Source organism: Pteropus medius, unplaced genomic scaffold (genome assembly GCF_902729225.1).
Source record: "Pteropus medius unplaced genomic scaffold, Ma_sr-lr_union100, whole genome shotgun sequence".
NCBI lineage: Eukaryota > Metazoa > Chordata > Mammalia > Chiroptera > Pteropodidae > Pteropus > Pteropus medius.
This window is the reverse complement of record NW_024349222.1, coordinates 7,733,624-7,759,530: the sequence shown is the minus strand read 5'-3', so window position 1 is coordinate 7,759,530 and position 25,907 is coordinate 7,733,624.

Sequence of the window (25,907 nt, the reverse complement as noted above, 5' to 3'; positions counted from 1 at the left end):
AAAATTTTGTCTGGAACCCCTTTAACTAGCTCCTTTAAAAGAAAAAGAACTACTGTTCTCGGTTTAGATTAATCTTTCTGGCTAAAACATCCATTTCAAATATTTTCTTCCTGGAAAAGAGTATGGAGAGATGATGGTCCAGTAGAAATAAATGATGCCCAACTTTACTTAGCCCAGGCAGCTTAATGAGGCAACCAGGAATATCACAGTTTTGGCATTTGTAATCACAGCCTGTTTCAGTTAAACATTCAGGGAGCAAGAAATATATGCTTATAAATTTAAAAACGTGCCTATTGCCTAGTGTACTTTTGTAAAGATTGTCAGAGATTGGGAAAGGAGGTGTGTGTGTGTGTGTGTGTGTGTGTGTGGTGTGTGTGTATGTGTGTGGTGTGTGTGTGTGATGATGGGATGAGTAGAAGGCAGCATGGAACAATACCAGTGAAGAAGTCCTCAGTTTTGATGTGACTAATTTTATGATGTGATACACTTTTAAGAGCTACAAACATAATTAAAGGAATGATGTCTAAAAAGCACTAATCCCTCTGCTTGTAAAGGAACACAGACAATGAAAGAAATGAGTTTTTCGCTATCAGTACTGTATCTTATTATAAATATTATATTACAATAGAAATGTAGGTACAATTATAAATTTAGTCAATATATTATAAGCATTAGTCATTTTATGAAATGCTTATTTTGCAGAACAGATTTATATTTGTGTAAATTGAATTGGTATATATGAAATAGAATTCCACTCTTAAATCTTACAATAAAATTGGAAATGTATTTCACTGTACATATTTTTGGCCCAATACATAATAAAATTACTAAAGTAGTAAATCTTTTGAAAGCAAACAATTAAAGGAAAATAATAATCGTTTTCCACCAACCATTAACGAGGAAGTATTTTACTATCCGTTAGTGAACCACTAATAAAACAAACCACACAATGCCAATTCATAGGATTGAAGTTTAAATTGAATGAGATGCTATGAGGTCAAGTTATTACCAGGAGAGGCCAACTGGCTACATAGGGCATTATTCATTGTCTGTGAAATCAGAAGCTGGGTTGGACTGTTCTTTAAAAATGAATCCATCTTGCAGGGATTAACTAATATATGAATTTAAAAAACAATGATAAATGTAACTTGCATTTTTAAATCAACATGACCAGAGAATTATTTTCTAATAGAAAAACTTCAAGGGAAGTCCTGTAATAAGAAGATTATTTGCATGGAATCAGAATAAAAGGGCTGACTTGGATAGTATGGGGAGGGTTTTTTTTCAGGTAAACTGGATAGTTTTTCCAGTGGAATAAAAATATTAAATACCTGGGGCCCAACATCTTCTCTGGACATAGATTGGATGGCAAATAAGACACAGCTGTTGTCTTCATAGGATTTCCAAGCGCGCGCGCGTGTGTGTGTGTGTGTGTGTGTGTGTGTGTGTGTGAATAGAAAATAAACAGATAGTTAATTAAATATTATAAAGAAGATGTTACAGAATCACATAAGAAAGAGCTTCTCACCCTTCCAGGAAATAGAGGAAGGGTTGAGGAATACTTTATTTATTTATTTATTTATTTATTTATTTATTTATTTATTTATTATGGTGACATTGGTTAATGAAATCCAATAAGTTTCGAGTGTACAATTCAACAGATATATATATATATATATATATATATATATATATTGCATTGTGTGTTCACTGCCCATAATTAGATTTCTGTCATCACATATTTGACCCCTTTTACTCATATCTACCTTCCACCTCCTCCCTCATCCCCCCTCTGGTAACCACTAGTCTATAGTCCAAATATGACAATCAAGCCTCTGTTTGATTGTCATATTTGTTTGTTGCTTTTAGATTTATATCCCACATATAAGTGATATTATGTGGTTTTCAACTTTCTGTCTGGCTTACTTTGCTTAGCATGATTATCTCTAGATCCATCCATGTTGTCACAAATGGCAGTATTTCATCTCTTCTTTTAGCTGAGTAATATTCCATTGTACATATGTACCATTTATCCAATCATTTATTGAAGAGCTCTTCAGTTGTTTCCATGTTCTGACCACCATAAATAATGCTGCTATGAACATCAGTGCGCATATATCTTTTCAGGTAAATGTTATAAGTCTTTGGGGTAAATATCTAGTAGAGGTATTACTGGATCATATGGTAGATCAATTCTTAGTTTTTTGAAGATCCTCCATACTGTTTTCCACAGTGGCTATACCAACTTGCAGTCCCACCAGCAGTGTATGAGGGTTTCTTTTTTTCTGCATCCTCTCCAACACTTGTTATTACTTGTCTTGTTGATAATAGCCATTCTAACAGGTGTGAGATGGTATCTCATTATGGTTTTGATTTGCATTTCCCTAATAGCTAGTGATATTGAGCATCTTTTCATATGTTTGTTGGCCATTTGTTTATCTTCTTGGGAGAAGTGTCTGTTCAGGTCCTCTGTCCATTTTTTGATTGGATCATTTGGTTTTTTGTTGTTATTGAGTTGTATGAGTTCTTTGTATGTTTTGGATATTAGGCCTTTATCGGAGGCGTTGCTTACAAATATATTTTCCGATTTTGATGGTTGTCTCTTTACCTTGTTGACAGTTTCTTTTGCTGAGCGGAAGCTTTTTAGTTTGATGTGGTCCTATTCATTTATTGTAGCTTTTATTTCCCTTGTCTTTGAGGTCAAATTCATAAAATCCTCTTAAGTCTAAGGTAGTTGAGTTTAGTTCCTATGTTTTCTTCTATGCATTTTATTGTTTCAGGTCTTCTATTCAGGTCCTTAATCCATTCTGAGTTAATTTTGGTGTATGGTGATAGACAACAGTCTAGTTTCATTCTTTTGCAGGTGGCTTTCCAGTTTTCCCAGCACCATTTATTGAAGAGGCTTTTCTTTCTTCGTTGTATATTTTTGGCTCTTTTGTTGAAAATTATTTGCCCATATAAACAGGGGGTTACTTCTGAACTCTCAATTCTGTTCCACGGGTTCGTGTGTCTGTTTTTCTGCTAATACCATGACATTTTGATTATTGTCACTTTATAGTATAATTTGAAGTCCGGAAGAGTGATACCTCCAGCCTTGTTCTTTTTTCTATAAAAATATAAGATCTTAAATATAAGTTTTACAAAATTGTAATCAGATGGTGAAAAATATATTTAACAGATTTTTTTTTAATGGAAAAAATATACTGTTTAGCTATTTGAGGAAAGGAATCAGACCTTCATCCCCACAGGGGTGTTGTCAACAGAATAATCATACACACACACACACACACACACACACACACACACACCCCGTGAGTTCCACATCCTAAAACCTGGAACCTGTAAATATGTTAGCTTAAAAGGAAAAAGGGAATTTGCAGATGTGATTACTATAAAGGACCTAATCTAATCACACAAGTCTTTAAAAGTGGAAAACCCTTCCCAGCTCTAGTCACTATTCAATGTTATAAAAGAAGATGAGAACATTTAGGGAGATCGTTTTATAAATATATAAATGTCTAATCAATGTACTGTATATTTGAAACTAATTAAAATAAATAAATAAATTTTAAAAAATAAAAAAGTAAAAGATGAAAGGGAAAAAAATATTATATATGCTAAAAATATGCTAAATTTACTGAGGAAGAGGAGAAGGCCTAATTCAGCCAGAACAGGCAAAGAAGACCAATCTTGGAAATACAGTGCAAGCAAAATGTTGAGAAAATGGCAGCCAGGCAAAGATCTGGGAAGAAATGTTTCAAGCACAAGGAATAGCTAGTGTCCAGACTCTGAGATGAAGACAAGATCTGACATTTTTCAAGTCAGAAAGATTAGTATCTGGGAGATAGCATGACTCAGACTGGGGTGAGGTCTTTTAGGCCAGAGTAAGGATTGAATTTTATTCTAAATGGATTGGGAAAATATCCTCCAATCTACATTTAGAAAGATCTTCCTGACTAGTGTATAGAATGCAAATAGGACAAGGGAGGTGGAGTGAGGGGAGATGGGAGGAAAAGGTATCAGCTGGTTGCAAATGTCCAGGAAAGAATTGATAGTAGCTTGGACTAGAGTTTTAGCAACAGAGATCATAAGAAGTGGCAGATTTGGGGATATATTTTGGAAGTACGGTCAATAAAATTTGCCAAAAGGTGAGGTATAGATTATATGGGAAGGAGAAGAATCATGAATGACTCCTAGAATTTTGACCTGAGTGATCAAATGGCTAATGATGATATCCTTAGTGGAGCATATCTGCAGACAAATATATTGATGATTCAATTTGGATTGTATATGTTTGATATGGTCCTTGGAGAAAAGTTTCCTTTAAAACCCCAAATTTCATCTTATATTATTAGTCATATGTTCCTTAATAAGCCTTAGTCCCTTGATGAATAGGGTCCCTTTGTGAACCATTAACCAAACTATTAAATGCCTATCAACACCAAGCTAAACATTAGAAAATACCGTAGCGACCATAAAGGAAGCTGATCACGACATGAACAAAAGCCCAATGCTCAAACTGAAATATGAACCACATCCAATTTTCATGAGACCAAGTCTCAACAAACGTTGCTGAGGTAAATTACTGAAAACTGTTCAGAGAAAGATCCCATGAATTTTAAATAAATTGACCATGCCCAGACTTGCTGAATAATTGCTCCATCCCAAATCACATAGGAGGTAGAAGGTGTTGCCAACTAGGTTTGAGACATCCTTGAAGAATGACCTCTATTAACTCAGTGCAATTGTCGGGATAAATGAAGAGTTTAACTCTTACTGTTTCCTTCTAAAGTATTCCTTGAAGCGCCAAAGCCATCGGTTCCATATTAATTTTATGACTATCAACTATGATTATATTTGTGAAATTGAAAAAAAAAACCCACAACATTAACAGAAAAAAAAAAAAGACTACATACTGTATGATTCCAACTATATGACATTTTGGAAAAAGCAATACAAGGAGACAGTAAAAAGATCAGGAGTTGCAAAAGAACGGGAGAGTAATGACCAGGTGGAGCACAGGAGATTTTTATAGCAGTAAAACTAACCTGTACTATACTGCTCTGTACTGTAATAGTGGATATATGACATTATGCATTTGTTGAAACTCATAGAGCAAAGCTGAGTGAACTCTAATGTAAACTATAGACTTTAGTTAATAATAATGTATAATATTGGTTCATTAAGTTTAGCAAATGTACACACTAATGCAAGATGTTAATAACAGGCAAAACTGGCAGCGGGGATATGTGGAACTTTCTGCTTAATTTTTCTGTAAGCTTAAAAACTACTCTAAAAAAATAAAGTCTATTAATTTTTTTTAAATCTAAAAAAAAAAAAAAAAGACTCTCCCAAGGTCCACCCAATTCACATCCATTTATACAATTAGTTGAAGGATTCTTTAAGTTGAAACCTCTGAAAATACCAAAGGGTCAATCAAGTCTAAGGAAAACCATGCTGCATAATGGGAACTACGTATGCGACACAGCTAGCCTACTATGAATTGAAGTCTTAACATTTTTTAGTTCTTTTTCACAAAGAAAGTGAAATATTTGGTGAGAAAATTCAGTGATTGAGACTGAGGGAGTACTTCTCTTTTGGTTGTGTTCTTCTTTTCCCAGGTGCTAATAATGTCTTTTTTTCCCCCTAATTTCAATGGAATTTGATGTTTCCTTGCTTCACTGGATCATTATAAGTTTTGCAGATTATTCTCAGACTCTGCTAATGTTATTGTCCAAAGCTCAAATCTTTATCATTTAATTTTGATGAAGGTGTTTTTTCCAGTAAGTTCTGCATAATGACTGATTATGCTTTTTAACAGGGGATTGCTTTCTTCTTCCTAATTTTCTTGTTTATGTTGGCTGTCCTACTTCAGTAATTGGAGTCTATATATCTTACTCCTTTTAGCAAAAATAATAACTTCTTGTTCAGGAACAAGTCTGATAATTTATCTTCCATCTGAGGAAAAAAATGCTTATTATAATACTTTATACAAAAAATTAGTAAACATTCCCAGAGTGTGCTTGTTTTTGACCATTTCATCTCCAATATTGCCCAGTCTTCAAAAATAGTTTGTAAAAATTAAAGCGCTATACAAATATTAATTTACAATGTTTTTAATTGTATTGAATATTGAAAGACATATTTCTTTTTCTCTTTTTCTTTGCAATTCTTTTAACCTCCTACAAAACCAAGAGAAAAAGCAATGGTGATGAATTCTAGACAAAGAAGAAGAAAGTTTTCATGTCTGTTTCTGTTATTTCCAGATTTTTCAATATGAGTACCATAAAATAAATTCATTTTCCAAAATTTCTTTTTCCTAAACAGTTCATTGAGATGTACTCGATATATAAATAAACTAGACGTATTTTATGTATACAATCTGATGAGTTTGGAGATATATATACACCTGGGAAACCATCCCCACAATCTTGCTTTCCTTGCATCCACTAATTTTGTGTGTCCTTAGAACACAAGGAAGTCTGAGCTGTAAGGTTTCTAATGTGCTCTTGCTTTTTATCTCATTCTCGGTGAAGCATTCTAAATTTGTACGGTCAGGCAATAGGCTCCAAGATCTCTGGACATAAAGTCTAACTTGATCTCAATATATAAAATTTCTTTTCCCCCTTATACCTAGTGCAATTCACACTCAGAGTATTCTTTAATTAGTTTCATTTTTAATAATATAACATGGGATCATCAAAGTAACAAGTCTCAACTGCACAACTTGACATCTCATTAACACTTGGGTTACAACATATGGTGCTTGCGTGATCTGAGTTAATGTGGGTGTCAGCAAGGTGGCGGAGGTGGGGTATATAGAGTCAAATTTTCCTGACATTTGATATGTTACTTTAAGAAAAATATTAGTTACATTTTCTGAGTGCAGTAGGTGATCATAAATGTAATAGAATCTCTAAATATAGCCATTTAAATGAATTACTTTGTAAATGCTTCTGAAATTCAAGTTAAAACATTCCTGACACCAATAAAGTAGAGCATATTAATTTGATAGAGAGTTGCCATGTTTTGACATATTTATTACAAAGGTAACTGGGTAACTGGGCCTAATTAAGTTAATTACCTGAAGGTATAGATATAGTATTTATAGTTATAATTATTTTTCTAAAGTCTCTGCAAAAAAACAAGTTCTTTCTTAATGGCTTAGATTTGAATATTTTGACAAATTGCCAGCTATAATTTAAACATGTTTATTGAATAAACTGTATATTTATTTAACTTGATATATGCCTTGTTTTGTGGAAAAAGAGAATGGAAAATCCTGGTATTGCTGGTTTTAAAAGTTAGGCTGATATTAGTTAAAAATCTAAATGTTAAAATGCTTTTACTTTGTTTATTCATAAGTACTTTTCAATTAGTCCAAATTGTAAGTATTTCACTGAACTCTATAGCCTGAGGTGACTAGATGGTAGAATTATAGGATTTGGAGCTTGGGGGACTCAGAGGTCATTTAATCCAACATCTTAACTTTACAGAGGTGAAAACTAAGCCTCAGAGCTGTGGCTTATATTTTTTAAACAGCAGTTTCTTCCTTTATACAATAAAAGAGCTTTCGACAGACAAATGAGTATGATGAATAGATGAAGAAAACTGATTTCCTTCTGACATTGTATTTAACATTCTAAATAAATGAAAGTAGAACCCTTGGGAAGGGTTATGATACAGAATCCATCAAGGCCTAGATGTTGCCAGTTATGCAGTGACATTGCTGTAGGTAGTGATTTCCAATTCACAGAGCAAGAAGTGTCATTTCCCAAGTAACTATAATTGGTTTTCAAACTAAGAACTAGGAGTCACAAGGTGTATATTCTATACTGTGGTATACACCACCATGGATAAATATTAAACTCCACCACTGTGCTTTCTTATTCTATTTCATTGTCTTACCTGTTTAAAGCTATAAACCTCTTCTCTCAAGCTCTTGTATGCTTATAAGTTTTGCTTTTCAGCATCTTTTTTGGGGAAGACGTAGCATTGTTTCTATAAAATAAGCAATGAACTTTCAAAGTTGTCCTTTAAATTCCAGTGGTGGGTAATTTAATAAAAATGTTTTATTTATTTATTTAGTACAGAAATTACTCTTGTGACTAGGTTATGACACAGGGAAAAAGAAAAAGAGACAAATACCACATGATGTTTTGAGTTCTTTAAGGTTATTTATATAGTTCTTTATAATATGAAAGCAAAGGGGAAAATCTGAGGTTATACAAAAGTTCTAATAGGTCATTATCACTTAGATAATGTAAAAAGTATGAGTAAATATTTGCTTGTTTTTCTTTTAATTCCTTTAAATTAATAATTATTTTTTATTTTCCTAATGTTACAAACAACATATTTTCATTGTGAGAAAAATTTGAAAGTATGGAACTTATAATTGAATATATTTTTTATACCAAGAATAAAATATTTAATGATTTGTCTTAAATATGATGAAAATTTTGCCATGTAGTAATTTCATTTCTTCCATCTCTGCTCTCTCAATTTTTTTCATGTTAGCTGGGATTTAGGTCCAGGTTACTGTTACTTCTTTGAAGACTAATTTTTAAATAGCATTTTAATATTTACTTGGAAGTTTATGAACTTATTACTAATTATTACAAGTATGAATTAATCATATTTATAAACAGAATATTTGATAGATTGTTTTGTCACTATCAATTTTTTAATTCTGAAATGTTCATAGTTGATTTCTTTATTTAGGCTCATCTTTTAGTTAGCTAGAGTATGTTTCTGAGCAATTTCTCAGGAAGAGAATATAGGTGCCACATTCTCTTCCTTGTCTAAAATAACTTTAGTTATTTTTGAATCTGTAAGAACAATTGACTGGATGTGGAATTCTTGTTTCAGAATCATTTCCTCCCGAAAACATTGATTCCTGGTATTCTGTGCTGTAAAAGAGAAGTCTGACTCCAACTGATTCCTTTTTTGCCCTTTTTTAAGGTAATTTTTTTTTTCTTTTCTTTGTGGCAGCAATTATAAAACTTTTAAAATACAAGGCTTAAAAAAACACAAGACTAAAAACTTTGTTCCTATTCAGTGTACTTGGTAGGAAGTATTCTTACTTGGTAAGACCCTTTTTATCTGAAGGGTCATGTCTTGTTTCATTCCAGAACATTTTTCTTTATTCTTTAACTGTTGCTCAATATTTGTATGCCGTGTTGTTTCCAGTGCACATAGAAGTCTCCAAATCTCCTTTATCATGTTTAATTATCTATTAATTATTTTTAAGTTATGGAAAAATTTCTAGAGTTGTCACATATTTTTTAATTGCATCATTTACATATTTTATATGTTGCTTACTATCTCCATTATATTTGATAATTTTATAGTTGAGTCTCTGTGGTGTCTTTTCTGAACTCAGAAAGCAATCTATTTTTGTAACTTCTTTAATATTAGAAGCTGGAATGCTTTTTTGAGTATTATTGAGAAGACGAATTCCAACTTTCCTTGAATTTTTCTTCTGTTTCTTGATACTTAGTGATTTTTCTCTGATTGTTAATGTCTTTCTCCTCCTTTAAAATACAGTTCTTCATACACTTTATGACCTTTTTCTTGTTTTTCCATCTTGATAGATGGAGACATCTGCCATTCTAGCCCTCTTCTGGCCCCCTGGCTATTGACTCTGAAGGAAGCTTTCCCCTTTCTGGCCTTGGCCTGACATTCTAACTCCTCATAGTCCGGGGTTAGAAAGTAAAATTCAGTTAGAGTTTCCTCTACTTCCTTGCCATCAATCTACATATCTTATTCTGTCTTGTTTGATCTACATTGTACATAGAAAAATTTCCATATATTTCTGACAAATAGATAAAATTCTAGTTTTTATAACTATTAAACATCAGTATTTATTTATTTATTTTTTATATTCTCTGGCCCCTTATTTATCTATGGTGTTATAGCAAGATGCTTTTGTTTACAACCTGTTACCAAGAAGTATCCGGTATATTCTATAGACTAATTACTTTTTACTTTTAACATTTGAATAGTCACCTGACCTATCAGCTTTCCATATATTATAAGCCTTATACTTACTTTCCAGCCATGTAAAACCACGTGCTTTTTTTTCTCCACACAACTGCACTATCAAATGTCTGCCTTAAATGCCAGGTATACTCCTCAAAATGCATTTATCAATTTCAGATCACAGAATTTTTGTCTTCTCCTAGACAGATCTATTCTTCATTAAAACACTATACTATTGTTTAGTTGTTATTAATATACAGACATGTCTTCCTCTTCTGATACAAGCTTTCGAAGGTAGGTAATGTGACTTGTTCAATCTAGTATTCTTACATTCTAGCAAAATGCTTGGTACATAGAAAGTACTTGAATGATCTGATGGATAGCTGATTGAATGGAGTGGGCCCATCACCAGGACTTTGGACAAGCAAGTCAATAGATCATGTTAAACTGCTGAGTATGGAATGGTATACTTTGGTCATCCAGTTACATGGGAAAACATTTCAATTAAAAAATCCAAGCATTGCAATCAATTATTTATCTACTCTTTAATATATGAATGTTAGATATGTAAAGACTTAAATAGCTTACAGCCTCAATTCTCTCTTATATCTTTCAGAAGACTCAGAATTCTTATAGAATAAATTCATATAAATTTTAATTTTAGTGAGTAGTAATTTTGAGTATATGCATATATTTATATAAAGTCTCTAAATTCATACTTTATGTTGGAGAGGCATATTGAACTCAGGAATATGATAGACCCTTCATTTAAATCCCACATCTAGTATTGACTGTTTACACAGAAGTATTTGAAGCTCTCTGATCATTAATTGTTTCGTATTGTTTTTAAATATGTAAATGAGCATAACGATGATTTATATATAGGACTGATGTGAACTTTCCCTTCTCCTTAAACCTAGGCGAAAATATAAGGAAATATAGTGTTTGTTAATATTAATTTTGTGAGGAATTTATATTTAAAAATAAACTGGTGGCATTACTATCACAATTAATATTAATATATTTCTAAATTAGAAAGATAACTCAATTAAAATCTTAAATTTGACTTGTCTTTTTATAATTAGTGGGAATAATAATCTACACATTCCCTTAGTTATGGTGTACATAATATTCAAAGTTTATCAATCACTAATATTTATTGGTGAGGTTTCAAATGGCCTGCCCACTTGGTGCATCATTTGATAGTAATAATGGAAATAACGGCTACCCTGTTTCATAACTTTATAGTTCTCAAAGCTCTTTCACACACATTTAATCCTTTGATGCCAGCTGGTAATGAAATGTTTTCTAATTACTATGCATCATTGGGCAGGGTGAGCCTGAAGGCCAAAAGCAGTTAACAGGTATTAATTATAGCCATTTACTTTCCTCTAAACTTTAATTGACATTCCCACAGGTTAAAATCCTTAAACATTCTATACATTTGCTTCCTTCAGCTTCTCCTTTATTCACTTGTCATTTAAATTTACCAGGAATTGTCCAATTGATAAATTTTTGTGACTCAATCTAGTGTATCTCCTACTGAAAGTGATTTAATGCAGGATGCTAAGAGTTCCTTGTTTTCTATTGAGCATATAATAATTTGTGCTGGAAACATAATAAATAAATTCCAAAAATGGTTATTAAAACTAAAAACAGTTAAAGACTATTTTTGTATAGCCCAGTCAAATAGATATAGTATAGTTGGCCAACATATTGATTTGTAAAAGATAAACTATATGAGTCATTGAGATTTGGGAATCTAATTAAAAATTGAAAACCAAAGAGCTTTTCAGGACTCTGTGAGGGCATTGAGTTCACTGGCTTTCAACCTTCTCCATCTCATAGACCCCAATCATACTGTCAAGTGTATTGAGTCTCATCATTATGGAACTAACTTTTTTCCTCAAGATGATTAACATTTACAGTTAATCTTTAACTATATAAATAATTTAGGGTAAATTATAATTACATGAAGTTTAAGATAGTAGTATTTGGAGTAGGTTTTATTTCTATGTTTAAAACCCAAAGATACAAAAATGGTTATCTCATTTGAAGTTGAACACTAGGATAAGAGTGCTCAGTATAAATTTTCTTACACATAAGTGTAAAACAAATGAGATAATCAACACAAAATGTCATGCATGATATTTGCAGATCAACAGAAAATAGAATATTACAGAGAACAAATTCTTTACAAATGCCATGCAGAAACTCCATCTTAGCTAGACTACTTCTGTATCTAATTGGTTGTATACATTTACTCTGCTTTGATATTTACATTTCCTATCTCTTATGCTACACTGCATATTTGTTCCAAATCTTGGGACAAACCTTTTCTGTATACTTGCACTTTGTATGTGATTGTGGTTCTTCCCATTAAAGAAGCAGTGCACATTTCTCTGGCCCTTGACATTAGATTCCTCTATGTGACTTGCTTTTTCTAAAAAGGAAAAAGTGACAGTATGCCACTTCTAGCCTAGACCTTAAGTGATATTGCGTGCTGCTCCAACCATGTCTAGCTTAGCTGACTTCCAGTGGACCCACAGATGTATCAGCTGGCCAAACTAATCACTTTATATTTAGCTTTCTGTCTGTCTCTATCTATCAATAGATAAATCTATTGATCTATCCATCCATCTCTTTATGTATCTCTCTAACCCCCAAACGGAGATGGGTTAAAATTTGAAATATTATGAATCTAGATTCTTCACAGGAAAACAAGAGATTATTTGTTCAACACTTTTCTGGGAACTGTAAGTAGAAGGAAACAAGGCAGAAAAGTACTGCATTATTCTAAATAACATAAGCATACATTTTTCGTTATAAAGGTATTTGTTCCAATTTCAAAGCAAGAACCGGAGGCATTTTATTTTTATATTTCAGATAATTTGGTTGTACTTCATGGTATGGAAAAAAAAAACCTGAATAAGCAAGCCCATTAGATGTCAGAATTAACAAAACTATTTTTTGAACACCTACTATGGTCCAGAGTGTACTAGAGAAACTGAATATACAGTAGTCAACAAGAGACATATGATTCCTGCCATTCCAGTCTGGTGGAAAAGACTGATAATAATCCAAATTACACTAATAAATACATAATGACTAATTGTGAAGAGTGACATTAAGGAAAAATAAGGATGTTATGGGAGCACATAGTGGGAGTTTTTGGTCATAGACTGCAGGGTCAAAGAAAGCTTGTTAAGTGACATTTTAGCTAAATTTGAGAGGTAAGTAGGAGAAGAGCATTATAAGCTAAGGAATAATCTGTGCAAAGGTCCAGAGAAAGGAAGACACATAGTATATTCTTAAAACTGAAAAAAATATAAAGCCTGTGTGATTAGGGATTGGGGTTTGAAGAAGAGAGATCCTGTGATGAGACTGGACACAAGGCAGGAGTCATATTATGCAAGGCTCTGTAGCCCATTTAAAACTTTGGGGCTTTATCCTAAATTCACTGAAAAGCTATTGAAAGATTTTATACAAATAGAATTATATTCAGATTTGAATTTTAAAAGATTGTTCTGGATATAGTATGACAGAAAACAAGGGAGAGGAAAATGGATGTAGGGAGACCAACTGCAAGGTGGTGGCAGTAGTTTAGGTGTGAGAGAAAGCGGCTTAGACTAAGGTAGTAAGGGAATTTTGGAAATATTTTATGAGGAATTTTATGGTGAATTGGATATTGGAAGTGCTCAGATGAAACTTTGCTATATGACAAGTAACGCAAAATCTCAATGGTGTACAACAATATCACTTATTTAGCTCACTCATCCATGGGTTCACTGTGTATGCTGGGCTGTTAGGCAGCTGTGCCATGTGCTTTCCTGATTTTGGATCTTGACACACTTTAACTTAATCTCATGCTGGCTGGTTTTGTTTGTCGTTTCATAATGTTACCCTGGTCTTTCCACTTAACTAGATTGTAGGTTCTCGAGACTATAAACCATTGTTCACAGTTTAAAAATATTCTCCGATATATAGTTAAGCATATGACTAAATAAATGGTAAGCCTTTGATACCGTAGTAAGTATTGGTTTATCTGCCAATGTGTATAAAGCTAGAATAATTATTCAGAATTTAGAAGGGATATATTAAATTACTTTCTAATTGATTGATTGATGCCTTAATGTATTAATTTTCCCAGACCTTTATTTAGCAGTTACTCCAGTAGTCACTGTTCAATATCTTGAGGATTCAGAAAATTCTAAAACCTTATACCCACCCTCATGGAACTCAGTGTAGTAGGGGAGAAAAATCTATGAATGAAAGCAATATGTGCACTTCGGAGTCTAAATTATCACTGAGTATCATAGCTTGACCATTATAAAAGTTACATTTAAAATACATTCCCGCAAAATAACCATTAAAACTTCAGACCCATGTAATGTTACCATTTGCAACAATGTGGATGGAACTAGAGGGTATTATGCTGCGTGACTTAAGTCAAAGACAAATACCACATGATCTCACTTATATGTGAATCTAAAGAATGAAATAAACAAACAAAACCGAAACATACTCATAGACACAGAGAAGGAATTGATGGTTGTCAGATGGGAAGATGGTGGTGGTAGGGCTGGGTGAAAAGGTGAAAGGATTAAGAAATACAAATTGATGGTTACAAAACAGTCGGAGACGTTAAGTATCACAGCATAAGAAATATAGTCAATAATATTGTAACAACTATGTATAGTAACAGGTGGGTACTAAACTAATGGGGGGGTGGAGGGGTGTGGTCACTTTGTAAGTTACGTAAATGTCTTACTGTTATGCTTAACACCTGAAACTAATATAAAATAACATTGAATGTCAACTCTAATTAAAAAATAAAAATGAAAACAAAACAAAACAACTTCAGACTTACAAATCTGAATTATATAGTCAGAATGCAATGAACTTTGGCCATATCTTTTCAAAGATCGTTAGCCTAATTCCAAACTTCTGGTCAATAGCTTTCATTTAAATGCAAAATCTTCGCACTCTGCCTTCTGCACACGAACCTAATCTTGCCTCTGGCCCACTCATCGTAGCTTCCAAAGACCAACCGTCAGTGAGTAGTGTTAAAATGAATTTTATCCTTTACAAGGAGCTCAAAAAGGTAAATGCAAGAGAAATAATTTGCCAAATGCTATTTAAGCTCCCACATATTTCCTAATTCCAGATATTATACGAGCATTGTGAAGATTCTTAAAGCTAATACATATAAACCAAAAGAATTTTATGACTTCTTATTAGATTTAAAGAGGAAAAATCTTGAAGAGATTTTATAATGGAAGAAAATGACATTCTCTGTTGTTTTGTTCTCAGTTATTATTTAACATTGAAGACCGGTACTAAAATCATACAAGAACTTATTTTCCAACTATTTTTAGTTCTGAAGACTTTTACTTACAACAATTTAAAGAGATTACTTCATCTTTAATTTTTAAAGAAAATTGTGAGACTATCTCATTTTTAGTGTCATTTTATAACACCGGTGAATAAATTGTCTGAAGAAAAATGCCAAATGCATCAGTTAGCTCTATACCAGATTATGTTGGGAAATCTTGCCCAATATGGTGGTTTTGCTAGCCAAAATAGAAAGTTTACATTAATTATTTTGATTATTTATACCTCAAATTCATTTGTTCTCAAATATCCAAGTAATTGAAGCAAATTAGAATTTTATCTATGGAAGAGTGCTAAAATGATTTACTGTCCAGTAAAAAGCTGTGGTCAAAATCAAAAAGACATGTTTCTGTGACTATGTTTTAGAGTCTTTTTTCTCTAGACCAAGTTTCATTTTTTATTTCAAAATTTTGCTCTCTTGTTCTTGAAAGTAAAAAAAGTAAAGTGATTCCACACAACTGAATTACTAGATGAACTACAAATGTTTTAAACAAATTATTGATCACCTAGATGAAATCATAAAAGGGTTATAATTTTTTTTTTTGATGAAATTTTCATGAAGGATAGAGAATAACATTTTTTGATAGGTGAAGCCTATAAAGTTAGAGAATTTTTATTAGCTGATATTTGAAAGCTTCCTTTAGGATCGTAAGTCAAAGTTTATGTCCCTTAGCTTGTAGTTGCATACAGAGATGATACTTAAAAAGTTGCTGTATACCATGTTAAAGACATTTCCCTTTTCAAATTCGGCCACTTTTCTAACACCAAACATTTATTCAAAATAATCCACACAAGCATTCTTTCTTTTTTTAAATTTTATTTTATTAGATTCAAGTATGCAATACATTGGTTAGACATTTCTATAGTTTATAAAATGATTCCCCTAATTGCTCTTTCTGTCTGCTGGTTCTCCACCTGGCCTATCAGTTCTTTCTCCCAGTCCCCTAAAGCCCTCCTCTCTGTTCATCACCAGATTGTCCTCTATATTTGTGAGTCTTTTAATTAGTTTCTTCTTTTTGTTCCTTAGTTTCCATATAGTGAAATCATATGGTATTTATCTTTCGCTGTCTGACTTATTACACTTAACATAATAAACTCTAAGTCCATCCATGTCATTGCAAATGGTAGGATTTCATTTTTTTTTTAATGGCTAAGTGATATCCTATTGTATATATGAACCATAACTTCTTATCCAATCGTCTGTTGATGGGCATTTAGGTTGTTTCCATATCTTGGCAATTGCAAATTGTGCTGCCATGGATATAGGAGTGCATAGATCTTTACGAATTATCGTTTGGTTTTTCTTTGAATAAATTCCCAGAAGTGCAATTGCTGGATCAAAAGGTATATCCATTTTTAATTTTTGAGAAACCTCCAGACTGTTTTCCCTAGCAGCTGCAATCCCACCAACAAGATATGAGGATTCCCTTTTCTCTGCATTCTCACTAACACTTGTGTGTGTGGTTTTTAAATTTATTGACGATAGCCATTCTGACAGATGTGAAGTGGTATCTCATTGTGGTTTTAATTTGCATTTCTCTGATGGTTAGTGACCTTGAGCATCTTTTCATATGTCTATTAGCCACCTGTATTTCCTCTTTGGAGAAGAATCTGTTCAGGTCTTCGCCCATTTTTTAATTGGATTGTTTGTTTTTTTTGCTGTTGAGTTGTATGAGTTCTTTATATATTTTGGATATTAACCTCTTATCAGATGTTCCATTAGCAAATATTTTTTCCCAATCAGTCATTTGTCTGTTTTGTTGATGGTTTCCTTTGCTGTACAAAATTTTTTAGTTTGATGTAGTCCCATTTGTTTTTCTTTTGTTTCTCTTGCCCAAGGAGTATATCCAAAAAGAAATTACTGTTAATAATATCAGAGAGTTTACTGCTTATGTTTTCTTCTAGAAGTTTTATCGTTTTGGCTCTTACATTTAAGTCTTTGATCCATTTTGAGTCCATTCTTGTATATGGTGTAAGAGGGTGGTCCAGTTTCTTTTTATTGCATGTAAGTGTCCAATTTTCCCAACATCATTTATTGAAGAGACAGTCTTTACCCTACTGTATATTCTTGCCTCCTTTGTCATATATTAATTGCGCTCTTTCTTTTTAACACACACATTCAGTCACATAAATACATTTGAAAAATATAAAGTAGATCTTACTATACACATTATGAGATAGCTTACTGTTTTAAGAGTTCACCTTGATGACTTTTTAGAGTTAGTCTATATAGATATATACATCATTATTTACTAAGTGGAATATATCCCATATAACTGACATGCCATGATTTATTTAGTAATTCCCTGTCAGAAAATAATTTGATTTATTTGTTTTTTAAAAAAATCAATGAACTTTCTTATACATGAAACTTTGCACAAATATGAATTTCTATAGGCTAAATATATGGAAGCCAAATTCATGCATGTGGTTTACAGAAATGTTCATTTTGATAGATATTGACAAAAGTACTCTCTAAAAATGGTTATGACTTCAATCTTCCACCAATGGGTTATAAAAGTAACTGTTTCTCTATGCTCTTCCCAAAGTAGATATTATCAAATTTTAAAAGTTTATATAATTTGAGAAGTAAAAATTATCTAGTGATATTGTTTTAGTCTCAATTTCTCCAATTACTATTAAGGTTTAGCATAATTTCATATGTATTTAGTACGCAGTTTTCCTTCAGTGAATTCTTTCCTTGTGTCTTTTAGCCAATATTTTGTAAGATAATCGCCTCTTTTCTTAATGACATGGAAAATATTTATGTGTTGTTGTTACAGTTGTCGATTACGATCTTTGCCAAAGTTTTAAGATTTTTATGTAGTGAACCTGTTAATTATTTCCTTTATTTCTGGATGCCCTTCCTCATTCTTCAAGATTAAGAAGACATTATTCTATTTTAAAATATTTTCATAGTTGTGCTATTTACATTACTACTTTATTCATTCTGTAACTCATTTCATGTATGGTGCTCAGTAAGGTTATAATTAAATTTTAATTTAAAGGCCTAATTACACTTTTTAAATAATTTAACCATTCTCTGCTACTTTAAATTTCTATTTTCTCTCATGTATTAGTACAAATACATACACACATTTGCCTCTTTTCTGGATGCTCCAGTTTATCTCATTGATCTTTATGTCTATTCCTGTGCTAATATACTGCTTGAATTTTCATAGCTTCATAATATGTTTTGATATCTGTTATAGAAAATTACCCCAGTTGTACTTTCCAAATAGTAAATAGTCTTGTCTAGTTCCATAGAAGTCCAATTACGAATTTGGCTGGGGCCATATTGAATTTATAATTATTTTATGGGGAATCATTCTTTCTTTAGTGTTGAGCTTAGCGACTCTTAGTTATACAATCATCCTTAAAATTCCACCTGTATATGGATGATGTTTCTATTTAGGTTGCTTCCAGACCATGGGAAATGTATGAAATATGCTGCTGGGTTTGCTGCTAGCTACCTTGTGGGCATGGGAGTATGCTCTGCCTCTTTCATTTCAGTGCCCATTGTCCTGGCTTTAACCTGAGTGCAAATGCCACTACCCTTAGCAGTTCTCTAATGACTCACCTGCTGCTTTCCCTGGGCCAAATGTGACATCCTGCATCTGTTGATTCTGGTTCTGAAGATCTTTCAATCACTCCTAGCTCTGCAGCAGTTTTCACTTCTATATGTTTTCAACTGGGATTTTCCCTGGTTTTGATTTCTGAGACATAATCCCATTGACTTTTTACCATTCAGGTATTTCTCCTATTTCTTCTTTCTCAACAATGTTTTGGATTTTAAAAAATATGGGTTTTTTTTTGCCATAGTTTTGGTAATTTTCAGTAGAATGATGATTACTCTTCTCGTCACATTTTCAGTAAGTTTAAAAAATATTTTATGGAAAAAAGCAATTAACAAGGCCCCTGTGAGATTCAGTTTCTATATTTGTAAAGCAAGGATGATGATACTCTTTTACAGGGCCATTTTCAAGTTTAAATAAGACACACATGTATCTTAAACTCATACCATAAAATACATTCACTGAATATTAAAGAACTTCCCTTTTCTTTAATCTTATCAAAAACTCAACCCAAGGATTGTGCAAGTATTACTGGTGCAAAGGAGGTCATCTTTTGAAAGCATCTGCTGCATCTGAAATTTCTCAGGTAAAATCTGTTACCAGAAACACTTCAGGCAAAATGATAGAAAACTGGAATTTGGTAAGATGTGTTTGGCCCCATGGCTATAATCTAATAGCGGCAAGAAAACTTCATGAGAAAAATGATATTAGGGTATTCCCAAGAAATGATAGTGATGCTGTTTGTACTGTCAAGCTTCTTTTCTGTTGTGTAGCAGCTGCAATAGCAATTCGTTACCCCAGTGACATCTCAGTGAAAGCAGGTCCCAGAGCAGTAGTTACAGCATCATAACAGAAAAAGCTATGAAATATCTCAGTTACCTCAATATGATAATATCATAGTAGCTGCTTTAAAGCACTAATGGTTGAATGTTTTAATTAAAATCTAGTTTTTTAAAGTGATCTTCTGTCTTGCTTGTAATCATAAGCAGTTATTTCATGAGCTCTGTCAAAATTCAAAATGAAAATTTTACAAGTACATGTAACTTTTTGCTTATTTATTAGTTTTCTAAACTCAAATCTGAATGCACATAAAAAGTAGAGGCTTATAGCAGGTATTAATATGGCCATTACCAACAAGAAATAGAAAAAGTGAGTGATGGTCACTGAATAATAGTGTGGTAAGTCAGGGTGAAGCAAGGATCTATGATGAATTTTTCTGGCATTTAGATTAGCATTTTCCTCTAAGGTCGGTAATGCTGCTTTTCTTTTTCCTTTTTGATGTACATGAAGGGCAATTGCTCTGATGCTATATTTTGCACATTCTTTCATGGCAGAGTTGGCATCCAAATCAAAACATAAATAAATAAAATAAACAAAAAAGAAGTACTGTATGTGTCTGGAAGCCTCTAGAGTGAATTTAAAATTTCAAGGACAACTTGGAGGTACCAGTGATTCATGAAACAGGAACGTTAGCCAACCCTGATGTAATATTTTATATGAAGGGCTTTTCACTAACAAAGGTCTCAGTATTTAACAAAATTAAATATCCAAAGGCATCCATTTCATTTTGCGCAGACTAATGATGTGCAAATCGGATTGGATGGACCTGAGAAGTCATTTAACATACAGCAAGTGTTTATAGCAACTGAGCTAAGCGGATAAAAAAGACCCTGTTCTTTTGACACTACAGGGAAAGGCTCTAAGCAGGCAGCCACAGGCATCCAGCTAAGCTGACTCTGTCCAGGACTCCAGGCCGCGGGGACATGACCATGGGCCAGCTATATTTGCTAACCACACATTAAAAGTTATGAAATGTTTATTTTTGGCTTCTCCGGCTAGGGAAAGTTAAAGATCATATCTGTAACCAAATAAGCTTATGAGCCCTCTATACTTCAGGCTTTCTCTGTAACCTTAGTCTGTGCAAACAAACGCAGATTTATCCCTTTTATAAGGAAGAAGAGATTATCATTCCTTATCGGTGAGCCACCACAAGTACTGAATTATATACAGCTGCTAACATCAGAGTTATTTTGAGCCTTATGCTTTTGTGAGACTAATGTCAAAGCCAGCACTACCATCTGTCTGCTTCTTGGAGACCATGATCTTACTTCTCTTGGAACTGTTCTTTCTCCTTGAAAAGAGAGCATGCTCGTTCTATACAAGAAACTACTAATGTCAAGTTTTTAAATTGTGTTAGGGAACCCACTCCGTTACAACCTATCCCATGTCCCTAAAATGTGGAACACAGGTGAGCTATGCAGATATTTGACTTTATTCACGTAGTCCATCTGGTCCTCAAAAGAGATTTGTACACTTTGAATTGAAACTTTTGTCCAAGAAATATTTAGCACAACGGCTTTTAGAGTTCATAGTTATATTCCAAACTATATTCCTAAGGCCAGATTAAGTTGGGATATACATTTGATAAAAATCTCATTGGCCTGAATTTATGGAAAACAGGGTAAAGAATGTCACTTGCAAGTATAAATTATTTTAAGTGAAATTCAATTTTATTGCATTCAAGTATGTTTGGCAAGAGAGTCAGGCTAACAATGTTTGTCTATGCATGCTTCGAGGAATGAATAAGAATACATGGTAATTTCCTCATAATTCTGTGCTTTCGATATTCTAGCAAAAGTTATGAAGGAGCACAAAATTTAGGCTAGAGTTTCTTGACAGCTAAGACAAAAAGTGAAAACTGTTGAAATATGTACTGCTATTTGTTTGGTAAGAGGAAACAATTTTCTGAGCAGAAATAGCATTTTTACTGACATTGTAGGTAAAGTTATTGCTCCTTATGAATTGACTAGTCCAAAGTAATTAATTAATTGATTTTCTTATTTTATTGAGCACCTACTATTTGAACAGGCATTGTGCTAGGTACTGAGGTTCGTAGAAAACATAAGACAAAGTCCCTGTACTCAAGGAACTAATAGTCTATATAAATAAAACGGTGCATAATGATTTTTACAAAGTACAATTTTATTCAAATGGTTATATTTTTTGTTTTATTTATAAACTTAAGGGCATAATATTGACTCTTAATTGACATATGTTATCCCTTTGATATTTGAGAGAGTACTTTCAGGATCACACATTTAACCCAGAGCATAGAGAATTCAGAGCAACAAAAGTTTAAATGTCTATTACACTGTTGTTCTCAAATATCAGATGTTTGGACCATAGGCTATTCATGGCTTATTTCTGAGATAATAGTCTTCAGTCTTGAATATTGTGCGTTGTTTATTAAAGACTTTAGATATTAGCTATTAGTAAGCAGGCTTTTAATTTTCTTGTGAAAATTTTTTAAGAGTCCAATTGACATTTTGCTGTTGTAGTTTTGGCTTTTGCCAAGCTATTTGGCCAGTCATCATCTACTCTTCCTGGAAATAATGAGGGCCAGAAGAAAGGACCAATATCTTCCTCCAATAAAATCTATGAACCTATTTGAGCCCTTAGGAATGTGGTTGACACCTCAGAAATCCGTGCCATATAACACAGAGATGATTTGGAATAACTCAGGGACACATCTACTTATTGAGGGAAAGAATCTACATCTGATTCACAATGTGTCCCTTTCCATAATGTGCTGCCTGGCACTCAATGCTCAGTAAATGTTTGTTGAACTAAATAAAACTAAAAGTAGAAGTTAGCACAGTATAGAATTTATCACAGTGAATGTTCAAGTAACTCAATTGTTTTAGCCACTAACATACAAAGATTAATACAAATCCTACTTGCAAAGAATTTGCAATACTTTTAGAAGGTAGACATTAATTACTACAATAGAGTATGTACTAAGGTCTGAAGAAGCACAGAAGAAAGTAATTGATTTTGCCTGAGTAGATTTGAGAAAGCTTTGTACTCTTAAATGAGATAACATTTGAATTGTATCTTTAAGAATGAGAAGAAATCAATCAGGCAGAGAAAGATGAAACGGTAGTCAGTCCTGTTTCAGGCATCACATGAAAACTTAGCTTAAAACAGCAATAATCATTTATTTTGCTCAAAAATTTTCAGTTTGAGCGAGGCTGGACAGGGACATTTCATTTCTATTCACTATGGCTTCAGTTGGGTGGCTTGGCAATTTGTTGGCTAGTTGTTGGTTGGCAGATCAACCAGGCCGCCAGCTGGAGTTTTTTTTTTTTACCAAATTGGTTGGGCTTTCTTATACCATGGAAACCAAAAAGTTGGGAAAGAATAGCATTACTTAATTTGGTTAAGGGCTTTCTCTAAAACATGCCATAATTCTTGGATCATAAACTATTTGAAATTTGAATATTAATAATGAAGACATCCCAAGGTTTCTTTTAGTTTTTCTTTGCATATCTCTTCTTGGTGCTATTTTGAAGACATGATTTACTCTTGGTTTCCTGTGAGCCACAGAAAGGAAACTGTGCTGGTAAGCTTCCAGGATAAATGTTAAAAACTTTTATCGGAATGTCTAGGTCCTATACCACAATCACTGATAGCTATCTTTACTATGTAAAGAGATCATTTGAATCAGAGTCAGAGCATCTCTTCAGTACAGTGGGAAAAGGCTGGAAGTGGCTGGGCATCAGGACTGATTCTCAAAGGATGGTGTTGCAAAGACTAATTTCCCTGACCCAGCTTTGAAAAACTTCCAACTTTAAGAAACTATGCAGTAACAGTTAGAAGAATAAGCAGAGTCACTGTTGCAAGCATCTCTTTAAGGGTGAGTGGGAAGGAGATATATAGGAACTATTGACTTGGGTGACATGAATAGTTAAAGGAGGTAAGAAATACTGTGCCATGAAGACTAAGCCTGCTGTTGGCTTGGGCCAGCAGCATTGGTAGCAGTGAAGAGAATGCCAGACTTTAAGGTTTCCATCTTTTTATAGCTCCACTAAAGAAAGTACATAATCGACTCTTAAAATGAACACTTATTTAACTTTATATCTTATGTTCTACTGGGCAGTCATTAATATATTACTTCCTTTTATTTTTACAGTTTTTCTGTGATGATAGTCATTTTCTTCTCATTTTACTTATGAGGAATCTAAGACTCATTGAAGTTAATTAAATTGCCTAAGACCACCAAATTGAGACAAAATTTAAGCCAAATCTATTTCACTCTAGGATCTATGTTCTTCCACTATGCAATGATGTCTCTCTAAAGTCTTCCATCCTATTCTCAAAACAGAAAAGAAATATATTTATTGAGGTATAATTTACATATCATAAAATTCACCCACATTGTGTGTAAGTTAATAATTTTTTAAAAGTATATTTACAGAGTTGTGCAACTATCATTATAATCTACCTGGGGTACTTAGTGCAAAAAGATATTTAGAGATATTTGTGCTTTGTACATTGTAAATAACTTAATACCTAATTTTAACAAAGCAAATAAAAGATAAGATAGGAGGCAGACTCCAAGTGGGACCACCTTTGGATATTTTGACTTGAATCAAGATCTCAGATTTCCTTGAAAGAGAGTCATCTGGAATAATGTTACCCTAGTATATATATACAAAGTCACAATTGTCTACTTTATTTGACCTAAACTTCCATTATCTCCTGAAGCATATATTTAATCATTTTTTGGTGATGTATAAAGTTGAAAATATTTCTAATATTTTGCTTCTGCATTTTCTTGAATTATTATTTTCTGATAGCCTGAAGAGCTAAGACAGTAAATATTGAAGAACATGATTTAACAACTAACCAGAAACTTGAGAGCAATAATGCCCCCATTCTCATCATTTCTTTAAAATACCTGTTTAAAGAAACCCATTCATTTTCTCTGAGTCACACTTTTTACTCATCCATGAAGTGATGCTATAAGAGCTTACCACATGAAGACATTGCATTTCACATGGGTTTTTTTTTCTGGATGCGTTCTGGCTGTTTTTCCAAAGGAGGCAATGCAATATGATGGATAGAACATATTACTACTTATGTGACTTTGGGACAGATAATCAACTTCCTAAACTTCTGTTCTGCATAAATAAAATTCTGGTCATTCTGATGCCTAAGGAGGTAATGTATGTAAACTTTCTACTTTGGTGCCTGGCAGATAGTTTCTCAAAAAATATTTCTGAATGAACGATTGGATGAATGAATACCTGAGTGCAGAATTTCTCTGACTCAATGAATTATTATAAATATCTCCCTGATAATAGAGTGATTCTGCTGCTGAGAGACAACCAATGGCCAAGGAGAGAAAGCAAAATAATTGATGTAGAATTGCATTGGTTGGAGAAAGATGTTAGTAAGTGGAAAAGATAAAGATGGAACTGATTTCACATTCTGTTCCTCTATGAAATGTGAGGATTCAGTTTACTTAATCTCACAATTTAGGCCTTGGTTCATTTCTTTTAAAAGTAGAGATGACTCTTCTTGTGTCATAGGGTTGTGGAGAGAATAAATAAGGTAATGAATAGAAAGCAAGTATCATAAAGTTCAGCTAATTATAGTGTTGAATAAAAGACTTTCTTTTCTCTCTTCACCCCCTCCCTTTTTCATGTATTAAAACATTTGCTTTGTAGATAGTTTGTTACTTTAAAATTAAGGAGAGATGTATTTATAACTTTCTGATATTAAAGAAGCATTTGGAATTTGAAGGATTTGTTACATTGTGGGTAAGCATGGGTACAGGGGTGTGGTTGGGTTGTGAAGTTGGAAACACACTTGTGATTTTGTGTAAGTTAGCCTTTCAGAGCATTAGTTTTCTCCCCTTAAAACAGGAAAAATAAGGGTACTCACTTCATAAAGTTGAGAAATACTATAAAACATTACATTGAAAATCATTTTACAAAGGGCTTGGAACATAGTTAAAACTTCAATAAATATTAACCATTAGCTGCTACTTCATTCAGTTTCCAAGTTGGATTTTTGTTGTGAGACTGAACTCTTAAAGTTGGAATTGGCTATACTGAGAAAAAATGACATTGGAACTCCAGTACTTAACCTGATTAGAAATAGCTGCTAAAT